This window comes from Thermobia domestica, chromosome 12 (genome assembly GCF_964235325.1).
Source record: "Thermobia domestica chromosome 12, izTheDome1.hap1.1, whole genome shotgun sequence".
Lineage (NCBI taxonomy): Eukaryota > Metazoa > Arthropoda > Insecta > Zygentoma > Lepismatidae > Thermobia > Thermobia domestica.
In genome coordinates, this window is record NC_137465.1 from 93,450,055 (window position 1) to 93,469,691 (window position 19,637).

The following is a 19,637-nucleotide window of genomic DNA, read 5'->3' on the forward strand; positions in this document are numbered from 1 at the left end:
TTTCTAAAAATATTATAATATATTATAATATTTATCTATATATGAATTTAACTCTTCTTAATTATAAATTATAATGCTGTCTTGTTCCTGAACTTGAAATAAATTTAATATGTACATAATAAGGAAAAGCACACTCGATTAAAAAAAGTATAATATCTTTAAATACAATTATTCCTTTGTTTCTTTCTGTCGTAATGAAAGATACTCTCACCCCAGTTACTATTTGAGTTAGTATAAGAAAATTTGAACTTCCCAGAGTTGATATTACATTAAAACAGATTTTTTGTTCTTTGTTTAAAATAAATTGTTTCATTTTTTATATTCAACTATTGAACCTAATAACTACGTTTTGTAGAGAATTTTGAAGTTTAACTTAATAACAACATTGCACTTTTTGAAGATCCAATCGTAGTATAACATAGAGTTTTACACTAATAACTTCGTAAAAGAAAACATCTAATTATTTTATCTCTTTAAACAAACATTGCTTCTAATTTCCATTATACGCAAACAGTTAGTTAGACTTGGAAACTTGTCTCTCCTTATTATTTAGAAGAAAGAAATTTTATTTAAAATATGTGTACATACATACATATTTTGGTAAAAGTTGAAAACCAAACTCCCTTTTAAAAAATGTCTTCGCAGTTACCCAGGGAAGCTTTTGCAATTAAGTGAAATCCGAGTATAATTGGATTAAACGAGGAAAAGGACTAACAAGAGCTCCCCCAAACTATACTTCTACAATAACGACTCCGGCTAAAACCTCTCTCTCTTTCTTTCTCCCTCTCTTTCATTCCTTGTGCTCCATCCTTTCTTCTTAGTTTTACTCTATGTGTGAATGTATGCGTGTATTATGCGTCTGAATGGAACTCATTAACAACAATACTATTGAACCATAGAACAAGGCTCGAAAAGGGTAAGGAAATGGATGAAGATGAAGAACAAGAACGATAGAAAGACGACGCCGAGCAATGCATACTTAGAAAGAACAGAATAAAGTTGTATACATCTGAGTAGTAATGAATGAATAGAACAGTGGTTTGTAAGGCTACGTAAACTAGTCATAAAGGAAAAAAGATATCTTCTACACAGGATCGAGACTGACTGCAGATAGGTTTGAGAGAAGACTGGATAATCTTACTCTCGAACAAGAACTGTGAACAGAACTAATGGCATGCCCTCCTTAAAGGATTGGGTAGATAGGAAAAAAGGAATACTAGCTAGGCTTTGCACTACATGGAAGAGCAAAAGTAGGTGCTGATACAAGCGTTACAGTGGTGGGTAGGTTCCTTCTTACGTTTGGGATTAAGTTAATCCGTAGACCTTCGCTGTCAGCACTTCTTGCCAGAGCCCCAGAAGTGGAGGAACAAAATGTACTTCTTTCCTTCTTCCGTGCTTCACTTCTATTGAATTCTTTCTTTCCAAAAGAAAAGCAACCTATTTTGTCATCATTTTCACTCAGTTGTGTACAAGATTACGGATGAAGAAGAATTTCGAAGAACTATTTGTGCCGGGTGTAGTGGGCTTGTCCATTGTCTACTTGATTCGATAAACTCTAAAAATGAGGCAATTGTCATAGCTTTGGATTTAAAAAAAAAAATCTGTTTCGTTAATGGATATAGAAAAATTATCCGATTTACAACGGAGAAGTTTTCTTTCTATGAGATGATTGTAAATCAACAGTTTTAATATTGTTCTACTTGCTAAGATATTCATATATATACTATAGTCACAAATATATAGGGTGTTCTGAGAACAAGGGATTCAAGTCCAATTACCAAAGTTGTGAGAATGAGAGACAAAGTTCGTATGCTCCGCTTTAATACATAGAATGTAAATATTATTTTAAAAACATAAATAGACTTATTTACCATATCTAGAAATGAATATTGTTAAGCAGGAAAAAGAACTTCAGTTAGAGATTCTAAATATGTAAAATGTCCGAAATGATCAAAATTGAAAAGAATTCCTTGCGCACTAAAAACATCCATATGTGCAGAATTAAAATTACACGTATAACGCTGTAAAATTTGCCTATGTTGTTAATCGTCCAATCAATTAGTAAGTGTGGCCAATGGGAATACTATTACTTACTTACTGATGAAGTGTAAGTTCTTTGCACAGGAGGAATAGGATGTAAAAACATAAAACCGGAAATTTGAATATGGACACTGAAACACCTGTTCTGTGGTTTTTAATGAAGAGACTTTCTTTAATGGAATTTCACACCCTAAACTTATGCGAATCTCCAAATTAGTCAGTTTTTAAATAAGAAAAGATAAATTTCAATATTGTTGAAATATCTTCCCGTTTCCCCTTAAAAGCGGACTTTTCGACAACAATAAAAGCACACTTTTCTGATTTTTAATTAGACATTATTTATCGAATGTTATATCTCTTACTGAAGTGAATCTTTATACTGGACACTCTATGAGTGAAGAAGATAATATTTGAATACTATAGAAACGATTCCTAGTATTCACCTCAGGAGTGGAATTATCAAAAAGAGCGAAATTCATATCCCCTTACTATCAGTGGCGGATCTAACCCGGGTGCCGGAGTTGTGGGCCCCCAGTTTTTTTAGTAACAAAAATAATTTAAGCTATTATTTATATATTGTTAAAATTTTGTTGTAAACTCATGATATACCTATCATAGTCTGGGTGCTGCTACTGACTGCCTCCCCCCCAGTATTTACCTTCTAAATCCACCACTGCTTACTATGCTTTGAAACTATGCTACGCTAAGTGTTGGCAGACTTATAGAACGCGTCTGACTGTCTGTCAACAGGTGTCAGAGTAAGGCCGAGAAGAGATATCGAGAAGCGGTCTTTTGCGATCGATTTTGCTTTGCACGAACGAGTTACATTTCTTTGATTAACATTATTTCAAACCAGAAGAGGTTCAAATTAGCAATTTCTAGTTTCAACGTTTCAGGCTGCAGAATGGAAGTTTTTGCAAACGATTCAGCGTATCAAGGCAACATTCACGACTATCTGCAATATTCTACTGATACTGGAAACGGGTAAAATTTACTGTTACTTCCTGTTTGAATACTTATTTCTATAGAGCAAAAACGATAAAATATATCAAGAAACGGTTTGCTGCAGTTGGTTCAGTGACCTAAGAGTAGGTTCAATCTCCTGCGTTAACCTTTTATTCAAACCAGAAGTGGTTCAAATTAATCATTTCCGGTTACAACGTTTATAGCTATCGGTAACGGTAACAGATATCGAAAAAACTGTGAAAGACATGTGAAGGAGGAAGGTCACTAGAGACTATGACGTAACAGCAGATTTGCTGAAGGTATTAGGAGAAAATGCAATGTAAGCGCTAACTTCACTTATTAACAATATCTACCTGAGTGGAGAGTAGCCAAAGGATTTCTTTGATGTTACAATGGTTTAATATATATAAAGTTACAACAAACATTGTTCGGGTAAATACATCGCATTTTCATCAAAGAACTGATAGTTTGGTGACATCTGTCCACATATCTTGCAAATGTGGATTTTTTTTACATTCAATTATTTTTATTATTCTATTGTTCGCTTGTATCTGTTGTACTAGAGAAGAAACACCTCTTCCAGTCCCCTTCCAGGCGGCAACGTACCAAGAACTGACGAAACGTAGCCACGTTGGACCGCAATAGATATACGTTGGAATAAGAAGGATGCTGAACGAACATCTCGAGAAACGATAGATATGCGTCTGCCTGCCTCTCTAATAAAATCAAGGCTTCTAGAACCCCATGCTCCGCTGGTCTCTATAGCTATTGGAGCAAATATAAATTTATCGAGGAGATCATTGTATTTCCTTTCCTTTTCTGCCTCTCTACTTCCTGACTGGAAGTATATTTGACTTCCAATCAAAATGATCATCCTAATGAAATAGGCAATTAATACGATTATAACTACCGGGTTCCCCAAGAAAATGCAAACAAAGAATTGCAGTGATCAAGGAACCATTAGTCTTATTTCCCATATTGGAAACGTTATTTCCGGAAAAGGTGTTGGAAAGTAAGATGGACATTGGAGAAAGGTTAATATGGATTCCGGAGGGGAAAAGACATCAGCGATGCCACTGGGTTACTGAGAATTATATCAGAACGAGTTTTCTATCAGTTCAAAATCTCTTGTCGTCGCGAATTCTGTCGAGGAATTTGAAGCTTAAAATATATAAAACGATAATCATGCCTGTTGTTCTGTATGGTTGCGAAACATGGTCACTTACTAGGAAGAAAGAACACAGATAGAAAGTATTTGAGAACAAGATTCTAAGACGAATATTCGGACCCAAGAGGAACGGGAATGGGGAATGGCGGAAACTTCATAACGAGGAACTACATACTGTAATTTATATGGCTTACTCAACATTTGTTACGATCATCAAGTCTAGGACGCTCAGGTAGGCAGGTCATATAGCCAGGATGGAAGAAAGTAGAAACTCTTTCAAACTCTTAACTGGAAGACCAACAACTGGCAAACGATCATTAGGAAGACGTAGACGCAGATGGAAGGGCACTATTAAGATGGATCTCGCAGAAATATTAATACAAAGTGTAAAATGGATCCAGTTGGCTAAGGAAAGAAGACAGTGAAGAGCTTTTGTGAACGCGGCATTGAAGCTCTAGGTTCCATAGGCCATAGAGTTAGTTAGTTCTTGATGTGAAGGAAGAGTTGTGTTTTCTGTTTCATCGACTGGCAAGAAGGTTTCAACTTGGTCAATTAGAAGAAACTTCCTGAAATATTTAAAGAAATCGGTGTCAAATTGAGGGACCAACAACTCATTCGCAACCTGTAAATATTACGAGTGAAGTTCCGATTGAGTGGAGGAGAAACCAATAGTGTAAAGGTTGTAAAAAGAGCCAGACAAGGATGTGGTGTGTCGCCTCAATTATTCCACATTTACAGTGAATGTTTAATGAAGGAAACATTAATGGAAATTAGAGATTTTAAGATTGGAAGGCAGATCATTAAGAAAGTTAGTATGCACATAATATGCTCTAGAACCAATGAAGGACTACAAGAGAGATTGACAAAAAGGTTGACAATGGGAAACTGTATGGAATGGAAATCAACATCGAAAAATTGGGAGTCTTGAGAATATCCCGTGGAAGCGCGTCCTCACGGGTCAGAGTAGAACAAGAACTTAAACAGGTCAATAATTTCAATTATCTGGTATCTTGACGAGAAACGCTTATTGCACCAGACATGCGGTTAAGAATTGCCATAGCCAAAGAAGCATTTAGCAAGAAGAAATCACTCTTAACTAGCAGGCTTTATAAATAAGAAGTTGATCAAGTGCTTTATATGCAGCATTTGACTTATCTTTCAGAAACTTAGACATTACGTAAGTTCAAGAAAATTTATTTAGAGAACTTCGAAATATGGTATAAGAGAAAAATGGAAAAGATAAAATTGACAGAAAAAGCAATAAAGTAAGATGCTTTAGAACTGGTAAGAGAGAAGAGGACGTTTCAGCCAGCATCCTTTGTAGGAAGACCAATTGGATTGGGCATATCCTGCGAAAAGAGTCTTCTTCACACTGCGATAGAAGGAAAGATAGATGTAAAGCGAGTAGTGGGAAAAAATAGTACACAACTGATAGACGATTTGAAAAATAGAAGAAAATATTGGGAGTTATAAGAGGAAGTTTTAGATCGAGAAACATGGAAGAAACACTTGCAAGCCCTAAAGTGAAATAATAATAATAATAATAATAATAATAATAATAATAATAATAATAATAATAATAATAATAATAATAATAATAATAATAATAATAATAATAATAACATTAATATCAGGACCTGCCAAAATTCAGAATATTTAATAATAATAATAATTTAATATGGCGGAATCCAAAGTATCTGCCATGAAGTCCACGCATTCATTTAATTCAGTTTTCGTATCAATTCCAAGTTGCAAAATTTGATTTTCCTTTGTTCAAGCTTATCGTTATTACTGGAGTGTCGAAATACTTTTGATTAACTCTGTATATAGGTCCAAGAACTATCAACTCAAAAAATTCAGGTACTATTCACAGAATATTTTAAATCTAATATTAATTTTTATACTTTGATCACAGGCTTTTTTGACTTGAGATCCTTTGTTACCCGAGCCATTTTAACCCGGACCTTTTGATGCTAGATCTTTGTGACTCTGCTCCTTTCGTCGCGGGGTTCTTTGACGCGGGGTCCTTTTGATACGGGCCTTTCTGTCCTCCCTGTTTGTTCGATATCTTTCGACATGGCATCGAAAAGCACTGCTCATCTTCCCTAATTCAAATAGTCTGCACTATTGCCATTTCCAACCCTCCTTCGCAAATTCAAATCATTATAAACATAGGTTTAAAGTTGCTACGGATTTAGCTATATTGCTTATAATTGATTTTTAGCTATTATTACATTAATTTAAAAATAATTAAAAATTACTTACGAACGTCATTTCAGGTTTTCAGATACAATTCAGTGAGTTTCGATTTGCAGTTTAAAACTACGGTAGACTTCTAAACTATGCGAATTCAATACCTAAAATTCAAGTTAACACTTTGTACATGGGTTTTCTCGGGGTTCTCCCGTTTCCTCCCACTCTTTTCATTCCACCATTTCATTCATTACTCATAATCACCGCCTCCTTTAGCCTAACCGGCATAAGCGTGGGACGTAAAACTCAAAGATTTCATTTCATTTTTAAAATTCAAGTTATATATCTATAACTACTGGTTACAATACAGAAATAAGATCACGTTCATGTTCATCAGACTAAATCCATATGAAAAAGCCTGCTTCGATCCCTGGCCAAGTAAGTTTGTGGTAAACAACATCGCATCTATGAGTCATCTAGGGGTACTCCCGTTTCCTCCCACAATCGAATTCCAGCAATTCTTCCACTTGCCTTAGTCATCCTCTCCCTTAGCCTCAAGGCCATATAAGTGGGCAGTTAAACTAAAATGTTTCGTTTCATTTCAATTTGAAGTTCCATATCTGAAACACCTAGTGGATTCACTTTCAAATATAATTCAGCAGTTATTCAAGTCAGCAGTGATGTAACTAGGTATTAAATAACACATAGTCTACAGACAAGTTGCATTTTTCTATCTGGTATGCTCTTCTATCTGATAAGGGTGATGTCTGATCACCACAACGTACCCTAAGGCCATTGTTCTTTTATTTTCTAGCTAAAGACAACGAGTTGATAGTTCAAACCGCTTCTCAATTGTCTTATAATCTAGTGGTTTAGGTAGTAGAAATGAACAATAACTGGAGCTATACGGTTAATAGGAAAGAAAAGAAAAGCTTAGAGTGTTATTAACTTTATTTTTTAAAATAACCAATTGATAACTATTAATTGATGATTTTTTTTATTTAATGGATACCAAGATGGGATATTGGTTGGTATAGTAATTTGGGTGTTTCTATTAGAAAACCGAATGTCTAAAGTGACTAAATAAATGTTAGAGCCGCTGTCGTAACTTAATTTATCGAATTTTATGAAAATACTACTTAAGGAATGAGTAACATTGGAGATAGCGTGATTATGCTGATGCATGTCGAAGAGATTAATTTGGAGAAATCTAATCGAAATTAGTATCTTTTCGGAAAAGGTAGTAAATTTGTCAGAGTATAAGTTGTGCGATGAGTGTTGTAAAATAATCCACAAATTTTACGAAAACAGAAAACAAACGTGTTTCATATTTTGAACCGCTAGATGTAGACGAACGGGACGTGGAGCTCTGTCCCATGAACTTCTTGACCACTTCTAGAAATTGTTTTCTACACTCATGCTAAAAAATTAAGGATAATTGCAGATTGTGGTACTACATAACGTGGCACTACACAAAACTGTCACTAATAGCATAGGCACATAGTGAACACAACATTCGAACAAACGAAACATATTCGTACCACGGTATTGGTGATATCCACGGTATCCACGGTATTGGTGATAAGTTGAGAAACACATGTGCTACATAACGCCACTGTTTCCTGCGCATGTACCCCGACATTAATATGGGATATGATCACCATGCACATGTATAGTGTTGTAAAAAAACGTTTTTTTTTCTGTGAAGTTTTCCTTTTCAATAAAAACATCGTTCTTTTTCACGTTTTTTTTCAAATGTCTGTTTTTTTCAAATGTCTGTTTTTTTCTGGTAACTATTATTTATTGATATATGTTGCAAATTATTGAAATAATCAACAGAATTTGAGTAAGCCCTCGTAACTTCCAAATCATTTGTTTCTTTGTATACACGACTCCAAAAGTGCATTACCACCTGCGATTCTCCTTTTCCTGCAATAGCAGGCAACCCAAAAAGCTCGGCGATTGGGTTGGTTGCGAATTCGAAAGGCGTTGGACAAAACCTCAATTTTGTAACAAGTATATCAGTGTGGCAAATTGCAAACAACAGAATAAAACGAATTATTAAAAATGACAATTTTATTATCGTGGCGGAGTTGGACGACATCAAAAGTTACAACATGATCTTACTTAAGCAGTTCAAACAAGATGAATGGCAAGAAACAGAAAAGCATTTCTCTCCTCCTCCGCATCGAAAAATAATCTCATAAAAAGAAAAAAGTTATATAATGTGAAGGTTTAATATAAAAGCCTCACCAAATATTTTGAAAATTGACAACGGAAAATTCAAGAACAACTGAACCGAAGTGCATGCGATTGAATTGTGCACAGATATTGCAGACGTAACATGAGGATACGGGTTTCGTATTTTCCTAAAAAAAGGTTAGGTGGGGCACGAGCACCTCCAAACCTTTGATCACGAAATATAAAACGTGCTAGTAACACTATGTCAAATGTGTGTAAAGGACATGAAGAATTGCAACGAAATTTTGTGTATGGACAATACGCCAAAAATAAACGAATACGGGTTTTTATGTTCTGTGGAAAAACGATTTTAGGGGGCAAAAGTCCCCACGCAAAATGTTTAAAGCTGACGCCCGAAAGGCAAGGAGAAGTGAACGAAAGTGAATGAAATTGGGAACAGAGATTGCAGACGTAAAATGAGGATAAAGGTATCGAATTTTCTTGAAAAAAATGTTGGGTGGGGCACGGACCCCTGCAAACCTTTGATCACGGAAAATGAAATGTGCTAGTAATACTATGTGAAATGTGTGTAAAGGACTTGAAGAATTGCCAGGAACCTTTACGTATAGACAAGACGCAAAAAACCAAGGAATACGGTTTTTCATTTTCTGCGGAAAAACGGTTTCAGGGGGCAAAAGAACCCACCCCAAAACTTTGAAAATTAACGCCCGAAAGATTAAAGAAATGAACCAAAGGGAAATGTGTGAAATTTTGCACACATATTGTAGACATAAAATGCGAGTATATGGGTTTCGTATTTACCTGGAAAAGACGGTTAGGTGGGACACAGGCCCCTCCAAACTTCTGATCACGAAATATCGAAAGTGATAGTAACAGTATGTCAAATGTGTGTAAAGGGCATGAAGAATTGCAACGAAACTTTGCGCATGGACAATACGCCAAAAATAAACGAATACGGGTTTTTATGTTCCGTGGAAAAACGATTTTAGGGGGCAAAAGTCCCCACGCAAAATTTTTAAAGCTGACGGCCGAAACGAAAGATGAAGTGAACCGAAGTGAATGAAATTGTGAACAGAGATTGCAGACGTAAAATGAGGATACGGGTTTCGTATTTTCTTTAAAAAAATGATGAGTGAGGCACGGACCCCTAAAACCCTTTGATCACGGAATATGAAATGTGCTAGTAATACTATGTCAAATGTATGTAAAGAACATGCAGAATTGCAACGAAACTTTATGTATAGACAATACGCAAAAAACCAAGGAATACGGTTTTTCATTTTCTGCGGAAAAACGGTTTCAGGGGGCAAAAGAACCCACACCAAACTTTTGAAAGTTGAGGCCCGAAAGATAAAAAGAAGTGAACCGAAGTGAATGAAATTTTGCACACATATTGTAGACATAAAATTTTGGTATACGAGTTTTGTATTTACTTGAAAAAGACGGTTAGGTGGGGCACGGATCCCTCCAATCATTTGATCACGAAATGCCAAAAGTTCTGGTAAAAGTATGTGAGATGTGTGTAACGACATGAAGAATTGCAACATAGCTTTCTGTATGGACAATGCACAAAAAATAAATGAATACGGGTTTTTATGTTCTGTGGAAGAACAATTTTAGGGGGCAAAAGTACCTACGCAAATTTTTAAAGCTGACGCACGGAAAGCAAGGAGAAGTGAACCGAAGTGAATTAAATTGCGAACAGAGATTCGGACGTAAAATGAGGATACGGGTTTCGTATTTTCCTTATAAATATGTTGGGTGAAGCACGGACCCTTCTATTTACCTGGAAAAGACTGTCAGGTGGTGCACAGACCCCTCCAAACCTTGATCAATTCTGTTTTTATAGTCTGTGGAAAAACGATTTTCGGGAGCAAAAGCTCCCACCCAAAATGTTGAAATTTTTGCCTGAAAGACAAGCTGAAGAGAACCGAAGAGAATGAAATTGCGAAAAGATATTGCATCTAATTAAGGAAAAGACATCTAATTAAGGAATACGGGTTTCGTATTTTCCTGGAACAAACGCTTGCGTGGGGCATGGAGCCATCCAAACATTTGATCAAGAAATATCAAAAGTGCTAGTATCAGTATGTCAGATGTGCGTAAAGGACATGACGAATTGCAAGGAAAGTTTGTGTAAGGACAATACGCCAAAAATAAACGAATACGGGTTTTTATGTTCTGTGGAAGAACGATTTTAGGGGGCAAAAGTACCTACGCAAAATTTTTAAAGCTGACGCACGGAAAGTAAGGAGAAGTGAACCGAAGTGAATTCAATTGCGAACAGAGATTCAGACGTAAAATGAGGATACGGGTTTCGTATTTTCCTGATAAAAATGTTGGGTAAAGCACGGACCCTTCCAAACCTTTGATCACGAAATTTGAGAAGTGCTAATCACACAAGTTTATTTACTGTGGTTTTAGGGGGCCAAAGCTCGCACCGAAAATTTTAAAAAGTTGACGCCCGAATGGCAAATAGAAGTTAACCGAACTGAATGGAATTGTGAACAGATATTGCGGACGTAAAATGAGGGTACGGGTTTCGTATTTTCATAAAAAACGGTTGGGTGGTGCACGGACCCCACGAAATATGAAAAGTGTTAGTAACACTAGGTCAAATGTGTAAAGGACATAAAGAATTGCAGTGAAACTTTACGTTTTGACAATACGCAAGAAATAAATGAATACGGGTTTTATTTTCTGCGGAAAAACGGCTTTAGAGGGCAAAACTATCACCCAAAATTTTGAAAGTTTACGCCCGAAAGGCAAGAAGAAGTGAACCGAAGTGAATGAAATTATGCGCAGGTATTTTACACACGAAACAAGGGAATACGAATTTCGTATTTTCCTAGAAAAAGGATGGTTGGGTGGGGCACGGAGACCTCCAAACATTTGATCACGAAGACATTGTAAGCATTATAGGTGCCGCCCGAAATATTATAAAATACTATATATATTGTTTGTGCTTACTGTTGATCTTCCAAATGTGAAAAATCGGATGGATACACTTGTGGAACACGAAAGGTCTTATTTTACATATCCAATATCTACACACAATTTCTTTCGCTTCTGTCCACTCCTTCCGCTACCAGACGCCTCGGTCCACCCAAAAGTTTTTTTCTTTGCAGGAAAATACGAAACACATATTCCTTCATCTTACCTCTACAATATTTGAGCACAGTTTCATTCACTTCGGTCCACTTGTTTTTGCCTTTTGGGCGTCAATTTTTCAAATTTTGTTTGTGGGCCTTTTCCACTTTACCGTTTTTCCACAGAAAATAAAAAAAGCATTAGTTATTTTTCACATATTATCACTACACAAAATTTCGTTGCAATTCTTCATCTTCTGTAGGCCCTTTGGCATACTGTTATTAGCAATTTTGGTATATCGTGATCAAAGATTTGGAGGTGTCTGTGGCCCACCTAATCTTTTTTTCCAGGAAAATACGAAACCCGTATTAACTCATTTTATGTCTACAATATCTGTGCACAATTTCATTCACTTCGGTCCACTTGTTATTACCTTTCGGGCGTCAACTCTCAAAATTTTGGGTCTGGTTTATCGCCCCCTGAAACAACTTTACCGCAGAAAATAAAAATACACGTATTAGTTTATTTTATGTGTAGTATCTACCTACCAAATTTTATCAAAATCGGAGTATTACGCTTGGGAAGGGTTACTTGTCAGTCATTGTAGAACTATTTTCCTTGTTTTTCCATCAATAAGAAATTGCCTGACATTTAAAGGGTCCAAATGGATGAATCGAGTTGCGGGATGAGACTTAGTGCGACTGATAGAGGATATGGAAATATGTATATGTGCAAAGTTATAAGGGCTGAACGCCATAAGAAACGGAGGGGTGTCAAAATTGATGGGAGGAGGGCTATGCTATGCTATTGAAATACATCAAATAAACTATTGAATCATGAAAATAGTGAAAGATAGACAATGCAAACGGTGATAATTTCTCATATTGACAGAAGAAGAATGGGCAGAGTATATCGCGAACCTCTGGCGGCACCTTCAAATCCGCTATTTTGAAATCTGTGATACTTTTGGAAATGGAAAGGTACCATTTTCTCACAAAGGAAACTCCACGAATCCCACATTCTGACCGTTTGTACTTCTTGTATGTTGGTTTATCACAAACATTATTTAGTATATCGATACATCTGTCAGAATAATAGTGTTTCCTCCAAAGTAGGGGCAGGTGACTTTGTGATGGTGCGGGATGGACCTCGTTCGATCCCAGACTTACAGTTTGTAGTGGATACCATCGTACCCGTGAGATTTCTCGGAATTATCCTGTTTTCTCCTACATTCTCATTTCACGAATTATTTCCCAAAAATTAGCTTCCATCTATTACCTCTCTTTATTATTGGATCGGATTTCAGTTTAGCATCCCTTGGGTAGCAAAATTACATGAGATATGGAGCTACGGATTAACGTGAGATCCGAAATGCTTGCGCTCCCGCCGCGAATCGGAGCCGGGTCTCCTATGCAAAAGTCGCAGACGCTACCCAATATCCATGCGTGATCTCTCTGCCTTCATTAGCCTAGAAGGCATAACATTTAAACTTTATGGACTTCATATAATTTCAGTTCTTCCTCGATAGCCAATTCTATACTGAGACAAGGTAGATCAATCAAATGTGTCCATCTTCCCTTTTTTATAATTTTAATGATGTTCTTGTAACTTTGACCGTGTTCTAAGATTTCTGTTAGTTGAAATATCTTATTTAATTGTAGTTAACTTGCCTCGGTCAACGTTTCATAAAATATCCCCATAATTCTTCAATTTCTTTGAGGTGACCTTTGTGCTGCTCCTGTACCATATCGAATTGTGCCTTAAAGGAAGCCATGGCTAAAAATAATATACATTTCGTTTTCCTCGACTTCGATCCGACATTTTGTTCTCAAGTTATTGGTGTTTTGGGCATTTTTCCGACTGGTTTTTGGCCGGGCATAGCGCCAAAAGGAAGCATTTGTGCACCCAGGTTGTCTTATCATGGTGTCACGAATCAGCTCCCAAACGTTGTCAGTGTTGTTTTGAAACACGCTCTATATTTCTATCCTGTTTCTGATTAGCTTCTCTTTACTAGTCAATTTCCAGTATTCCCAAACAAACCAAAAGTGAGCTAAATTCACTAAATCGCCTACCCCCTATGCTTTCTTCTTGTATAGTACTTATTATATATTTATATTGTAGTTGACAGCGATTGCCAATATTGATTGAAATATCTGGTTACAATGCTAGTAGAGGAATTCCCTCTTCAGTACAGAAATTCCCTCCTTGCACCCTACCGCAATTTTAGGCGAGATGGGATTAAGTAAGATGGGAATTCTCATCTCGCCTAAAATGATAGGCATTCTTATCTTGAAGATATAAGTGGCTGATAAATCGTTAGGCTAAGTGGGATTAGGCTAGATGGGATGGAATCATCTGAAAAGGTAGGGGGACGGTAGGTAGCAGCATGGCGTCACGCCGTACCCCATGCCTATCTTTGTCCATTGTAAAGTGGGGGGTCGCCGTACCCAGTTTTTTGGAGGTGGGGATAGGGTCCCCCGCGTTCCCACGCACTTTTACCCTTGCTGCTATGTATTAATTGCTGTGAGGACTAACGAAAATTATTATCTAATAATAATAATAATAATAATAATAATAATAATAATAATAATAATAATAATAATAATAATAATAATAATAATAATAATAATAAAGGATCTGAATGATAAATATATTTTTTCAACTTTTATTACAATTGCTGTCTCTTCCCGTGAATCTGGTTATATTAGTTTTGTAAGGAATAAAGAGGCTTCAAACAACAATATGATTTGTATAAAAGAAAAAAAGCCTTATTAGTTGTATTACAAACGACAACTGACCTTCTGTCTGTTTTTTTAACACAATGTTACGAGGCACAGAAGCCACCACGCCTGCGGTGTGCTTGCTTTTTTGCCTCAGCCAGCTTCGGTACTAAAATTAAGACTTTCATTCTGTCAATTTATGTGTAGCTATCAGTCAGTCACACAGGTTCTTTGCAACGCTGAATTTTACAAGAAAGGTTTTGTTCATCGGATAGGAAGCGAAGCCCATCGTACGTTGTAATCCCTTCCCCTCTTTTGCACTGTGAAATTTAACTTGTATACTGTAGTAAGTTACAGAAAAGAGAATGCTATTTTTTTAAAAAATGACATTATCGAATAAGATTGACCATTATTACAATATATTCAAGATGAAAAATATTCATTTAACAGTCGTCGTACTTAGTTGTCTGCACTGAAATTCCCATAATGTGCTTTCTTCTTTTCTAATATGAGCTCCGAGCTTCTTCGTGGCTAAGTGGTTAGCGTACGCGCCTTTGGCGTGAGAGACCCTGGTTCGATTCCGGTGAGAGCTCATGTAGTACGGATTTCACGATTAATCAGTAGGTCCCATCTCATATAGCCTCGCTGCTGAAAGAGACGACAAAATCAACTCAACTCATATTCAGCAAAATAGGAGATCTAACTCCGAGGGGAATTTTGTCCCTGGAAAACCTCCCAAAATCATCAACGGTACGAAATATGTCTGCAATGCAAGATGTCAATCATTTCCTACTCTATGCTCTGTGACCTAGTTTGCTTTTCATGTTTTCAGTAAACTAGACAGACAAAAGGAAGAATAGAGACTTTCTTCCAGAAAATTGTGTTCGAGGGTGGGGGGTCACACAGGCCCGTATCCATGGGGAGTCTAGGGGGAAGGGATCACCCTAAATTTTTACATGAGAATGATTTATGAGCATTAAAGTAGTCAGCCATTAGGATTTTTTTTTGTTTTAGGATGATACTAGATTCGACTCCTGGTGTAAGCTCAACTTTCAGTACTGTCATTTGCAGGTCTCTTTTCATACAGATTCGTTGAAAAACCTCTAAACATGTGCTATGACTAGTATGGGAACTAAAGTTTTATTTTTTTAGCAAAAAAGAGAAATATCTTGCTTTAGACTCTGCCCTGTAATCCAGTTTTTCTGGAGGCAAGATAGTATGGTTGGGAACGGCCAATCAGATTCAAGTTCCGAACCCACATTAAAAAGAACGTCCTTTATAACCTTGATGTTGTATAAGGACGAAAAACTAAAATATACTGATAGCTCCAGTAATAGATATTATGGGAAAGAGATTTAAAAAATAGGTGGTTTCGAAATAGAGAAAGGACAATACCTGAGCTTTATTAGTATGACTAGCATATATTACCCGCTTTGCTAAGTTGAAATGAAAATAAAAAAGCACAACTCCGTATTTCATGTGTTTAGTGCCCGTGAAATATGCTGTTTTCGTTTTTAATGGCATCGATTTAAACAGCATGGAAAAGATCATTGATCATCTCGGCGACCCCAAAAATCGTGGATTAGTTAGTTTTCTTGGCTTTGGACATGTTCAACTTACATGTGTTTTCGTGATAGTCCAAACTTTCAACATACGAGTATCAGTCTCCTAGATTTTCGTAAATAACTATGAAGATTATCCTAAATCTAACAACTAAGTACAGATACCGATCACTAAAGTTCATAATTGACTTTTGAGAACATGCTGGCCCTAACTGATATATCACATCGCTACCTTTCCATTTCCAAAAGTATCACAGATTTCAAGTATCACGGATTTGAAGGTGCCGCCAGAGGTTCACGATCTACTCTGCCCATTCTTCTTCTGTCAATATGAGAAATTATCACCGTTTGCATTGTCTATCTTTCACTATTTTCATGATTCAATAGTTTATTTGATGTATTTCAATAACATAGCATAGCCCTCCTCCCATCAATTTTGACATTCCTCCGTTTCTTATGGCGTTCAGCCCTTATAACTTTGCACATATACATATTTCCATATCCTCTATCAGTCGCACTAAGTCTCATCCCGCAACTCGATTCATCCATTTGGATCCTTTACTTGTCAGGCAATTTCTTGTTGATGGAAAAACAAGGAAAATAGTTGTACAATGACTGACAAGTAACCCTTCCCAAGTGTAATACTTCGATTTTGATAATATTTGGTAGGTAGATACTACACATAAAATAAACTAATACGTGTATTTTTATTTTCTGCGGTAAAGTTGTTTCAGGGGGCGATAAACCAGACCCAAAATTTTGAGTGCCCGAAAGGTAATAACAAGTGGACCGAAGTGAATGAAATTGTGCACAGATATTGTAGACATAAAATGAGTTAATACGGGTTTCGTCTGCAATTCCATTCACAAAAAAATGGTTGGGTTCATTCACGTTCGTTCACAATTCCATTCAGTTCGATTAATTTCTATTTGCCTTTCGGCAGTCAACTTTTTAGAATTTTCGGTGCGAGCTTTTGCCCCCTAAAACAGTATTCCCGCAGTAAATAAAAAACTCATATTCGTCTATTTCTCGCGTATTGTCCATACGCAAACTTTCCTTGCAATTCGTCGTGTCCTTTACGCACACCTGACATACTGATACTAGCACTTTTGATATTTCTTGATCAAATGTTTGGATGGTTCCGTGCCCCACCCAACCGTTTGTTCCAGGAAAATACGAAACCCGTATTCCTTAATTAGATATCTGCAATATCTTTTCGCAATTTCATTCACTTCGGTCCACTTCAACTTGTCTTTCAGGCATAAAATTTCAACATTTTGGGTGGGAGCTTTTGCTCCCGAAAATCGTTTTTCCACAGAATATAAAAACAGAATTGATCAAGGTTTGGAGGGGTCTGTGCACCAACTAACAGTCTTTTCCAGGTAAATAGAAGGGTCCGTGCTTCACCCAACATATTTATAAGGAAAATACGAAACCCGTATCCTCATTTTACGTCCGAATCTCTGTTCGCAATTCACTTCGGTTCACTTCTCCTTGCTTTCCGTGCGTCAGCTTTAAAAATTTGCGTAGGTACTTTTGCCCCCTAAAATTGTTCTTCCACAGAACATAAAAACCCGTATTCATTTATTTTTTGTGCATTGTCTATACAGAAAGCTATGTTGCAATTCTTCATGTCGTTACACACATCTCACATACTTTTACCAGAACTTTTGGTATTTCGTGATCAAATGATTGGAGGGGTCCGTGCCCCACCTAACCGTCTTTTTCAAGTAAATACAAAACTCGTATACCAAAATTTTATGTCTACAATATATGTGCAAAATTTCATTCACTTCGGTTCACTTCTTGTTATCTTTCGGGCATCAACTTTCAAAAGTTTGGTGTGGGTTCTTTTGCAGGGATCAAAGGTTTGCAGGGGTCCGTGCGTCACCCAACATTTTTTTAAAGAAAATATGAAACCTGTATCCCCATTTTATGTCGGCAATTTCTGTTCACAATTTCATTCACTTCGGTTCAATTTTTCTTGTCTTTCGGGCGTCAGCTTTAAAAATTTTGCGTGGGGACTTTTGCCCCCTAAAATCGTTTTTCCACAGAACATAAAAACCCGTATTCGTTTATTTTTGGCGTATTGTCCATACACAAAGTTTCGTTGCAATTCTTCATGCCCTTTACACACATTTGACATACTGTTACTATCACTTTCGATATTTCGTGATCAGAGGTTTGGAGGGGAACGTGTCCCACATAAACGTCTTTTCCAGGTAAATACGAAACATGTATACCCACATTTTATGTCTACAATATGTGTGCAAAATTTCATTCCCTTCGGTTCACTTCTTTAATCTTTCGGGCGTTAATTTTCAAAATTTTGGGGTGGGTTCTTTTGCCCCCTGAAACCGTTTTTCCGCAGAAAATGAAAAACCGTATTCCTTTGTTTTTTGCGTCTTGTCTATACGTAAAGTTTCCTGGCAATTCTTCATGTCCTCTACACACATTTCACATAGTATTACTAGCACATTTCATATTCCGTGATCAAAGGTTTGCAGAGGTCCGTGCCCCACCCAACATTTTTTTACAAGAAAATTCGATACCCGTATCTTCATTTTTCGTCTGCAATCTCTGTTCCCAATTTCATTCACTTTCGTTCACTTCTCCTTGCCTTTCGGGCGTCAGCTTTAAAAATTTGCGTAGGTACTTTTGCCCCCTAAAATTGTTCTTCCACAGAACATAAAAACCCGTATTCATTTATTTTTTGTGCATTGTCCATACAGAAAGCTATGTTGCAATTCTTCATGTCGTTACACACATTTCACATACTTTTACCAGAGCTTTTGGTATTTCGTGATCAAATGATTGGAGGGATCCGTGCCCCACCTAACCGTCTTTTTCAAGTAAATACAAAACTCGTATACCAAAATTTTACGTCTACAATATATGTGCAAAATTTCATTCACTTCGGTTCACTTCTTGTTATCTTTCGAGCATCAACTTTCAAAAGTTTGGTGTGGGTTCTTTTGCCCCCTGAAACCGTTTTTCCGCAGAAAATGAAAAACCGTATTCCTTGGTTTTTTGCGTATTGTCTATACATAAAGTTTCGTTGCAATTCTTCATGTCCTTTATATACATTTGACATAGTATTACTAGCACATTTCATATTCCGTGATCAAAGGTTTGTAGGGGTCCGTGCCCCACCCAACATTTTTTTTAAGAAAATACGAAACCCGTATCCCCATTTTACGTCTGCAATTTCTGTTCACAATTTCATTCACTTCGGTTCACTTCTTCTTGTCTTTCGGCGTCAGCTTTAAAAATTTTGCGTGGGGACTTTTGCCCCCTAAAATCGATTTTCCACAGAACATAAAAACCCGTATTCGTTTATTTTTGGCGTGTTGTCCATACACAAAGTTTCGTTGCAATTCTTCATGTCCTTTACACACATTTGACATAGTGTTACTAGCACGTTTCATATTTCGTGATCAAAGGTTTGAAGGGGCTCGTGCCCCACCCAACCATTTTTTAGGAAAATACGAAACCCGTATCCTCATTTTACGTCTGCAATATCTGTGCACAATTCATTCGCATGTACTTCGGTTCAGTTGTTCTTGAATTTTCCGTTGTCCGCTTTCAAAATATTGGTGAGGCTTTTATATTAAACCTTCACATTATGTAACATTTTTTTAAGATATTATTTTTTGCTGCGGAGGAGGAGAGGAATGCTTTTCTGTGATATGTGTT